The 8690-nt window shown below is 52.1% G+C and overlaps 1 protein-coding gene across 1 annotated transcript in view; it reads left to right on the top strand.

Moving 5' to 3' along the window:
- Window positions 1-7856: 7856 nt before the first annotated feature.
- The window catches only part of ASS1 (argininosuccinate synthase 1), a 29755-nt gene continuing 28921 nt past the window's right edge, over window positions 7857-8690 (top strand). Inside the window, exon 1 of the mRNA XM_040607470.1 lies at window positions 7857-7986. The gene's annotated coding sequence lies outside the window, so the exon portion shown is untranslated. The remainder of the gene's footprint in view (window positions 7987-8690) is intronic.

Here is an 8690-nt window from a genome sequence, read left to right as displayed (position 1 = left end):
ACCCAAACCTATCTGAAGTAGCACCATAGCTTCCAAGTATGTAGGACAAAACCCTTGCTGCAGCCCTAATTCCTTTATAGCAACTATTTTAAATGTTTGGTTTCCAACTTCATTAAAGTACTGTAGTGTAGGAATGATGGAAGATGTCTCCTAAAGCTATTCTAGGTTGTGCCAAGAGCCGTACGGAAGCCAGGCGTGCCTGATGACCTCATTGTGCTTCTTTAGTTCCCTTAGACCTGCAGATGACAAAACCTTGCTCCTTTTACCCTAGCTAGTATCTAGGCATTTATCTTAACATGGTGAGTGACATTTTTCATTCAACGTATGGTTGGAGTAATAGATTTTTTAAATTAAACAGTCCTGAAGATTTGCCGAGTTTTAATAAATTAGTTTCTTCCAGTCCATATCTGAAATGCAAAAATTTACTTTAACAGTGTACCGAAACACTGCAATGTGTCTCGGACGAACAACCCCCCAGCCCTGCACTGGAAATGAAACATACTGGAAAATTATGGTTCATATTCCATAGGCTGAAACTGTTATAGGCAACTTAACCCTTTTGATAAATAGACCAGCTGAATTCATGATGTTAAAAAACAGTCAGGAAGACCTTTACCTGGTGCCATTTCATTATGCATTGATGCTTATATGTGTTGAAGATACTGTCGTTTGCAAAGCATTTCGGCATGGGAAGTTTTCCAGGTAAGTAAAACATTCACTAAGACACTTTTTTAAATCCTACTTGTGTATGAAAGAGGAAACATTGATTACAGGTTTGTTGAATCTGCACAGGCAGTTACCATTTGTGAAGGGGCAGTAGTATATTCAGAGGATTAATTGTGTTTTCTGAGGAATATTTTTGAGAAGAGCCAACAATGATTTGGACATGTCATGACAGTTTGTCTGATGAGACAAAAAGCCTTTTTCTGACATGCTGCATAGGTATGCTGCAAAAGCAAAGATATTTTTCATAGAAACCTTGATATTTTACAAATGCAAAGTCACATAATAGCTTTTGGGTCATCTCAAACTTAGGAAGATCTTAAGGGGTGTGTTAGTTTACTTAAGTTTTTTTTTTTTTTGCTAAGTCTTTTATGTATATTAAAAGAAATTGGCCAGTCTGCTACCTTGTCTTCCTTGTTTAGATAGAAGAGTGCTAACTGTTTTGCTGACGTTGTCTTCAAATCAGGCCTGTTATGATGGAAAAAAACATAACTCCGCTTTATAAGAACTATTTTTTAATTAATACCAACATTCAGAGTACACTGTTTTGTAATTTGCATGTTCACAAAGCTGGAACTGCCTTTGTATTTCTCTGCAAAGCCATTATCAAGAAAATGTCTTTTCTTGGCTTTTTAGATTTCAAAAGTAGAAATTACACCCTCTTGCAGCTGATTCAGTCTCTTAGTAATATGAGAAAAATCCCCTTACACTACTGTAGTTGTTGCTAACCGAAGGTTAAAAGAAGACAGTGTTAAACCAAGTATTAAAAAGAAAATAGTCATGCTACTACAATGAAAACCCAAACGCATGATATGGGGGAATCCCACTCTGAGAGAGATTAAATCAGTGTTTCCCCTCACTAATGATGTGCTAAGAATTTCAGTTGTTAACCAGTTTGGTAAGGCCTCTTCCAGGCATTGCTAGTTATATGAGATATTTCAACCGTTTTTAAAATACCTCTGATGTTGTTGAATTTGATGTTTCTTCTGGTAGTGTTGGTATGTCATCCACCTGTGTAGAGAAGATAGACTATTTTAAAACTAGTACTGTATTTCTCACTGCTTGCATTTTTAGAAAGACCATATTTCCAATATTAACCTGGCAGTCTTAGTAAAAATTGTTTGAACAATGGTGATAATAAATAAAAATAGTGTAACTTGCAATAATATTCTGAACTCACTTGGAACTATATTTTATTAGTATTCTTAACAGAACAGACTTTCTTGTTAATTTGTAGAAAGCCCGGGTATGTCAATGGCATTGTATCATGCATGAAAGCTTCCTTTCCAAACAAATGCTTCCTTTCCAAACAAATAATGCTTTTGATCCTTAATTTTTACACCATGCTGCTTTGTTTTGGAGATTTGCCACGACAAATTATTGCACATTTTATTTAGGCATGAGTATTTCTTACTGTATATGAAGGGATATTCACAGCTCTTGAAACAGTTTTCCACTGCAACAGAAACAGCAGAGGGAGCAAAAGAACACCATTTTCATATAGGTCTTATACATACATACATATATATATATATTAGTAATTTACTACACGCAGCCCAAAAAAAACACCCAACAGTGAACCAAACAACCGTTAAAAGACATTTTTCAGAAGTTCAGCTGTTTAAAATGCTGCACTCATTTCCTAGTGGTTGGAAAAAATACATGTTTTCATGTGTAGTGCCATTTTAATTTCATGTCTACTGTCAAAATTCTGTTCTTCATATCATCCAAATTATTTGTCAAATAATTTCACCTGCGAGACAGTAACCACCCCATGATCTCTGGGATTCTTGGACAAACGTTAGATTTACTACAGATGGTATCCTAGTCAGGGCTGTGTGATAAAGTATTAGCAGAGGATACAAAGTTTTTTCTGATCCATCTACGAGTTCTGAGCATGAGAGGGGTTGCAAGCAGCGATACAACCAACGGGGCAGGGCGCAGTACTCATCTTAAGAATGGCATAATTACCCCATTTCTGCCTGTGGAGAGATGTGTTATTTGAGAATTCAGAATGGGAAATGTACTTCTGTGCAGCTCCCTGCCTTTTAGGAAGATAATTAGTTTAAATGCAGCTTAAAATCACAGAGAAAAGGAGGTTCAGCCTAACAAAGTCCTCCTTTTCTTGAATTGACCTGGGCATTTTCTGGCAAGTGCACCACATACCTGGTACTGTATAGTGAGTCACACTTCAGCTGCGAGTTAAACCACATTATATGAAACAAAAGATGTTTTCACTGTAAAATTTTTTGGAGTTTGTGGTTTTAGCGTGAACGCCTTGATGATACTTCAGCAGAGCAAGTTATTCAGTGGCTTAATTTTGTGGCCAGTTCACTTCAAAAGTTTCTTATGACTGTAAATGCTGTGCTGATAGTGACATTGTGAGTTTCTCAAAAGCTTTAGTCTTGCAGTAAAAGATCTAAAAGCACAAGTAGGGATGCTTAAGGTAATTCCTCAGCATGAAGAAATCTTGCAATACTAAAAAGTATTGGGAGCAAAACATGCGGTAGCAGCCCAGAGAAACAACATGTATACTAATAAAACCTGTACGAAATAGAGACGAGGAACAGAAAATAGAGAAATTAAAAACAATAAAACAAAATCCAGAACTATAGAAGGGCGACCTGTTTCTAAGTTCAGAAGAGCCAGCCATCGCAGCCCTGGGTGTGCAGTGCCGCCTGCTCACCCTCAGGCTCCTTCAGCCCCTCTCTTCGGTCTCGAAATTTCTGCTCCCATCAACCTGCGGCGCTGGAGGAGCATTTACCAGGCAAGATTTCTGAGGCAGCTCCCCCAAGGCTCTCATTTTTAAGGTAACATACGGAGTGATGCTTATTAGAGAATACCAATTCCTGCTTTTTTGAGCATTCCTCTTAATTTGGTTCATGTCTTCACAATTCAGATTTGTATGGTTTGGGAATGAACGAGTCGTTATTTTTCAGCCTTCCCATTGGTTTTGTTAGGTAAATTCTTATGCAGTCCTTAAATTTTTGGTCTGCATTTAAGTGTGCTGTTAGTGCATATTGACTGACTGCCAGTTTATTTTAGTATGTGCCCAATGTTAAATCTTTTCCTTTTTTTTTTTTTTTTTTTTGTCTTACCTCCTTGGCCCCAGTTGGGCCTGGTCAGATGCTCTGGTTCCACCTGGGGGTGCAAGTCCCCATTCCCCACAGCTGTCCACAGCCTGTCCCCACTGCCACCCCTTCTCCAGCAGCAGACAAGCCCCAACAAAGCCCTGGAGATCATCAGCTGGGAGGAAGACCAGGATGGGGAGGTGACAGAGCGCTGGCAGGCTGTCTTCAACCAGCCCGCCAGACTTCGCTGTGACACCAGCACCATGGCACGCACCCCCCAGCTCACCTGGTACAAGGATGGGGCGCCCCTCTCCCCCTGCCCAGGGGTGCTGATGCTGCCAGGTAATGGGCATGGACCTTCACTGAGGGGTTGGGGGGCTTTCCTGCAGCAGCTCTGTGGGTTGAGAGCATCTGTAGCACGGAGGAGGTTGGGTCCTGTCCCCTCACTCCTGCCAGCATGCACAGCACCCAGGGGGACCTGCAGGGCCACTGGGGCTGTGCAGGGGTCCATGCACAGTGAGGTGGGAGGGGACCTGCTGATCCACCACGGAGCCCTCCCCATCCCCTGCCCCAAACCCGCGGACGGGACCACCTGCACTATGAGCTGGAGGTGCAGAGTGAGCACAGGGCCGGGGCAGGGGGTGGGCTGAGGCCATGGCAGCCCCGCAACCACCTGCCTCCTGCTGCCCCGGCCATCCACGGTGGCACAGTGGACTTGGCTGAGGAGCTGATGGCCACCAGCCATGGCACTGTCTGCTTCAAGTGCAAAGCCACCAAGCACCTGGTGCCCACAGTGTCCTGGCTGTGGAACGGTGTCCCATGGTGGTCAGCCATGGCATCGGCTCCTGGAGGTCAGTGTGCCCCTGGGCAGGGTGGCTGTGCCTGGCGGGGGGGACAGAGGCACTGGGTGAAGGGGATGGGGCACTTCCCTCCCCAAGGGGGAGGCTGTCCCAGTCTTGCCAGGTGCCAAGGTCCCCATGGGAGCCCCCGCAGCTCCCCAGCTCAGGACAGCCCTCAGCGGGGCTCTGCTCCCCCTTCTCAGGTGGCAGCTGACACTGGCAGCTACATGTGCACAGCCAAGAGCCTGGCCGGGTCAGCCGAGAAGCACTTTGCCCTGGCTGTGGAGGGTAAGGCATCTCCAGCAACCCTTCCCTGGTCGCTGTTTACCCTGCTCCTCATCCTCCTCCTCCTCTTCTGCCAGCTGGAGTCTCCCATGGCTCCTGAACCGCATGGCTGCCTCTGCCCCTCGTGCTTGTCACACTCGCCCCGTGCAAGGAGGCCAGGGTGCCAGCACGCTCCGAGTGGGCGAGATGCTCGGTGCACATTTCCTCCGGGGAGCCCGGGGGAGCTCCACCTCTGTGGTGGTGGCTCCCCTTTGGCACTTGGGGTGTGCTGGAGCAGAAGCTCCCTGGACTGTGGGCACAAACCCCAAAAGCGCTGATGGCAGCAGCAGCAGCGCGTCACTGGGGTGCGATGTCGGGTTGCACCCCCCTGTGCAGATCGCCTGGTACAAGGATGGCCACGTCCTGTGGCTTGGTGAGGAGGGAACCGCCACCCCAGGGGCGTTGGGATGAGCAAGGATGACAGCCTGGCCCCCGGCACTTGGCACAGCCACTGGCTCTCGATGGCAGGCTCTAGCTCCCCTAATCCACCCTTCTGGATGCTGCACGTGGGACGTGAGCTCAGACTCGCAGCTGTACCACACGCTAACAACTTGCTGCCAAGTGATCCCCTCTGCACAGCACCAAGGGCTGCATCCTGCAAAGCCTGTGCTGCCTCTCCCCAGGACTTCGGCACCCTTTTCTGCTGTGCACAGTGAGGCCTCAGACCTCAGAGAGAGACTTTGAGAGCCTGATACCTCTTGCAAGGAGCTTGGCTGGCTCAGGGGCATACACCTGCCCGGCCCAAAACAGCACAGGCAAAGGTGCAGAGCTGCACATGCTGAGCGTGCTGGCACAGCCTGTCCTGGCAGGATGCCTGTGTCCCTCAGGGTGTGAACCCAGTCCCCATGGTGCCCTGGTTGTCATCCCTTTGGGGCTGCAAGTCTTTCTCCTTCCAGGGGAGCATTGTTCCATGGCTTAGCATCCTACCCAGCCTGGCTGCTTTTGTCTCACTGCCCCAGCACCTGAGAACCCGGGTAGGGGTGGGAGGGTGTGGGAGCTGGGGTTCGAATTCCCGTCTCAGCCTGGGGCTCGTGGGCACCCCAGCACCCCTCAGACCTGTCCCCTCTCTGCCTGCAGGCATGGATGAGTGCGTGGAAAGTGTGTTCGAGCCAGATGTGCTTCAACACCCATGGAGGTGTCCAGCGCATGGATGTGCTGTGCCCAGCCAAGTACTGGAGAGGCTTCAGCCCTGGGTGAGTCATGCTGTGGGGGCTGGGGGTGCCTGTCCCACCCTCCTCGTGGCACCATGGACCCAGGTGTCCTGGCTGCTCCGGACACCCCACTGCATCCTGCATTCCCTCCAGCTCTCGTGTGCAGCGTGTGTGTCAGTCACCGCACCCCAGGCTGCAGCTCATGCAGTACCAGCTGCTCACCCTGCCCCTCAGCATCGTGGTGCTGCCCTCCACCACTGCCCCGTCTTCATGCTTGCTAGAGCCCAGCAGCCCCTTGCCCCCCGCACCGAGCAGGGCTGTGGCATCTCCACCCTGTGCCTGCTGCGGGACCCTGGCACCTCAGGGTGCAGGTGCTGGCCCCAGGTGGGCAACAAGCACCCAGCATCTTTCTCGTCCTCATCTCTGTCTCACCCTGGCCCTACCGACATTGCTGAGGGACAGGAGGGAACGCAGGGTCACATCTCCTCCTGTCCCTCGCCAGCCACTGCACCAGTGGGGGCACGTGGCTCAGGGAGAGCTGAGCTTGCACCTTCCCCCCTTCCCCACACTCCCCACCCCCACCCCCACCACCTTCCCTGACACCCCCTTGCCCCAGGCAGCCCTTCACCCAGGGCCGGTCTCTGACTCAGCAGGGCCCTGGGGGCGGTGGGGGCAAGATGTCCCGCCAGTCTCTTGCAATCGGTTTTTGTTGCAACTCTGCAATTTGCACCAGCAGCCCTGAAGCAAACACGGCTCTGGACGGCCTTGGCCGCATTCAGCCCCGGGGGGGCTGGGGGATGGAGCCAGGTGACAGCAGGCAGTGAGGGCCCAGCCAGGGTGCAGGGTGTGTGACCCCCCCGGCGCTGGGGAGGGGGGGGGCACCCTGGCATTAACCATGTACTAAACTGAAATACCCTTGTGTTAAATTATTAGTTTTATTTTAATCCACTTGGTTTCTGTGCACACTTGTTTATGTTTTTTTCCCAAATAAAGGTGTTTTGTGGCTGAATATCAGCCGCACCTGAAGAAAGTGATGTCCTTCAGTGTGTGGGAGGGGGCTGCTCCGGCAGCAGCCCCAAATTCCCAGGGCTTTGGGCACCTCCCTGCGTGGCCTTGGACCGGAGAAGGTGGATTGTCTGGATGTGGCAATGCCAGAGGGCCAATGTCCAGCACCTGAAGGTCCAGTCCTGCCCCAACATCAGGTCCCTTGCTCAGCAAGAGCAGGTTGCGGCCTCTCTGCCCATGGTGCCGGTGAAGGCTGTTCCCAGAAAGCCATTTCCATCCTTCCCTGTGCGTTGGCCCCGCAGACCCCAGCCACGCATCCCCACGTTCAGGCCGTGTCTCTTGTGGTGGCCATGCCCCCGGTGCAGGTGCCACAGCCAGGTCCCATCGCTGGAGCTGGCTCTGTGCGGTGGCACTGGGATGTCCTCAAGGCCCTGGCCTTTGGGCTGGCGTTCCTGTCCCCCAGGGCCACCTCTGCTGCTGCTCTGGGGTGCCCTGGGCACATGTGAGGGGGGGGAAAGTGGGTTTGCCCCATGCACAGCCCCCTGCCCCATCCCCCCCTGCCTACCCATGCTCCCACTTCTCCTGAGGGAGTTCCACAGAAATTCCACCTCCTCCTGCTGTGCCAGGGGGAGGTGGTGGCAGTGCAGCGGGCACCGGGTCCCCTCTGCCCGCCGCTTTCAGCTCCCCGCGGCAGGGGGCTCGGCGGCGTCCCGGGGGGGCCGATGGGGAAGGCTGGCCCTCGCTGGGACCGTGCCCACGGAGGGGACAGTCCCGCGGCGGCCCCGCCTGCCCACGCCCAGCTATAAGGGGGGAGGAGGAGGAGGAGGATGCTCCAGGCACCGGACCAGAGTGCTGAGGGCAGTGGGACAGCAGGTGAGTACGGGCATGGCACGGGTGGGGGTGGCGAGGGGGGAAGGGACCCTTTGCCTTGGGGTCCTGTCCTCTGCCCCCACCTGGCCCTTCTCAACCCACCTGTGGGTGTCCCCCATCCCTGGGTGCTGGAGAGGGGCTTGCTGCTCCCTGCAGGAGCAGGGCAGGGGGGTCCCAGCCCCCTCCCAGCTCTGGGAGGTGCAGGCTGCAGTCGACCCCCTCTCCCCGGGTCTGCGGTGGGGAGCTTCCAAGTGAGTCCCATCTCCCTGGGCCACCCCCAGGGAGGGGAGCTGGGACCTCGGCTGGCAGCACCCCTGCCCTCCTCGCTCTGCTCTGGAGATGCTGGAGGTAGGATGGGACCCTCGCGAGACAGAGGAGCGATGCTGAGGCAAGCCCCAGCACCAGTGAGCACACCCCCCCATGCCTGTGCTGCCGGAGCCCCCACCCTGCCCCGTCCCAGCCCGCACGCAGCACTCACCAGGGCACAGGCTGTTCTTCCAGCCCAGCTGGCAAAGGTGGCTCCTTTCCTTCCCAAAGTTTCAAGTTTTTTATTCCCCACCCCACTGTTGGTTTTTTTTTTTTCCCTTGGTTTTAAAAACAAAACACACAGTGTTCCTGCAAGGCAGCGCAGCCAGAGTTGCTCTGGTAAGAGCCCTGCCCCAACTCACGGAAATTGCTACGGAATAATAATCAGGGCTGAGAAAGTC

The sequence above is a fragment of the Falco naumanni genome, chromosome 9, assembly GCF_017639655.2.
Source record: "Falco naumanni isolate bFalNau1 chromosome 9, bFalNau1.pat, whole genome shotgun sequence".
NCBI classification, from domain to species: domain Eukaryota; kingdom Metazoa; phylum Chordata; class Aves; order Falconiformes; family Falconidae; genus Falco; species Falco naumanni.
The sequence above is the reverse complement of the archived record's forward strand: the minus strand, read 5'-3'. Positions and strand labels throughout refer to the sequence as shown.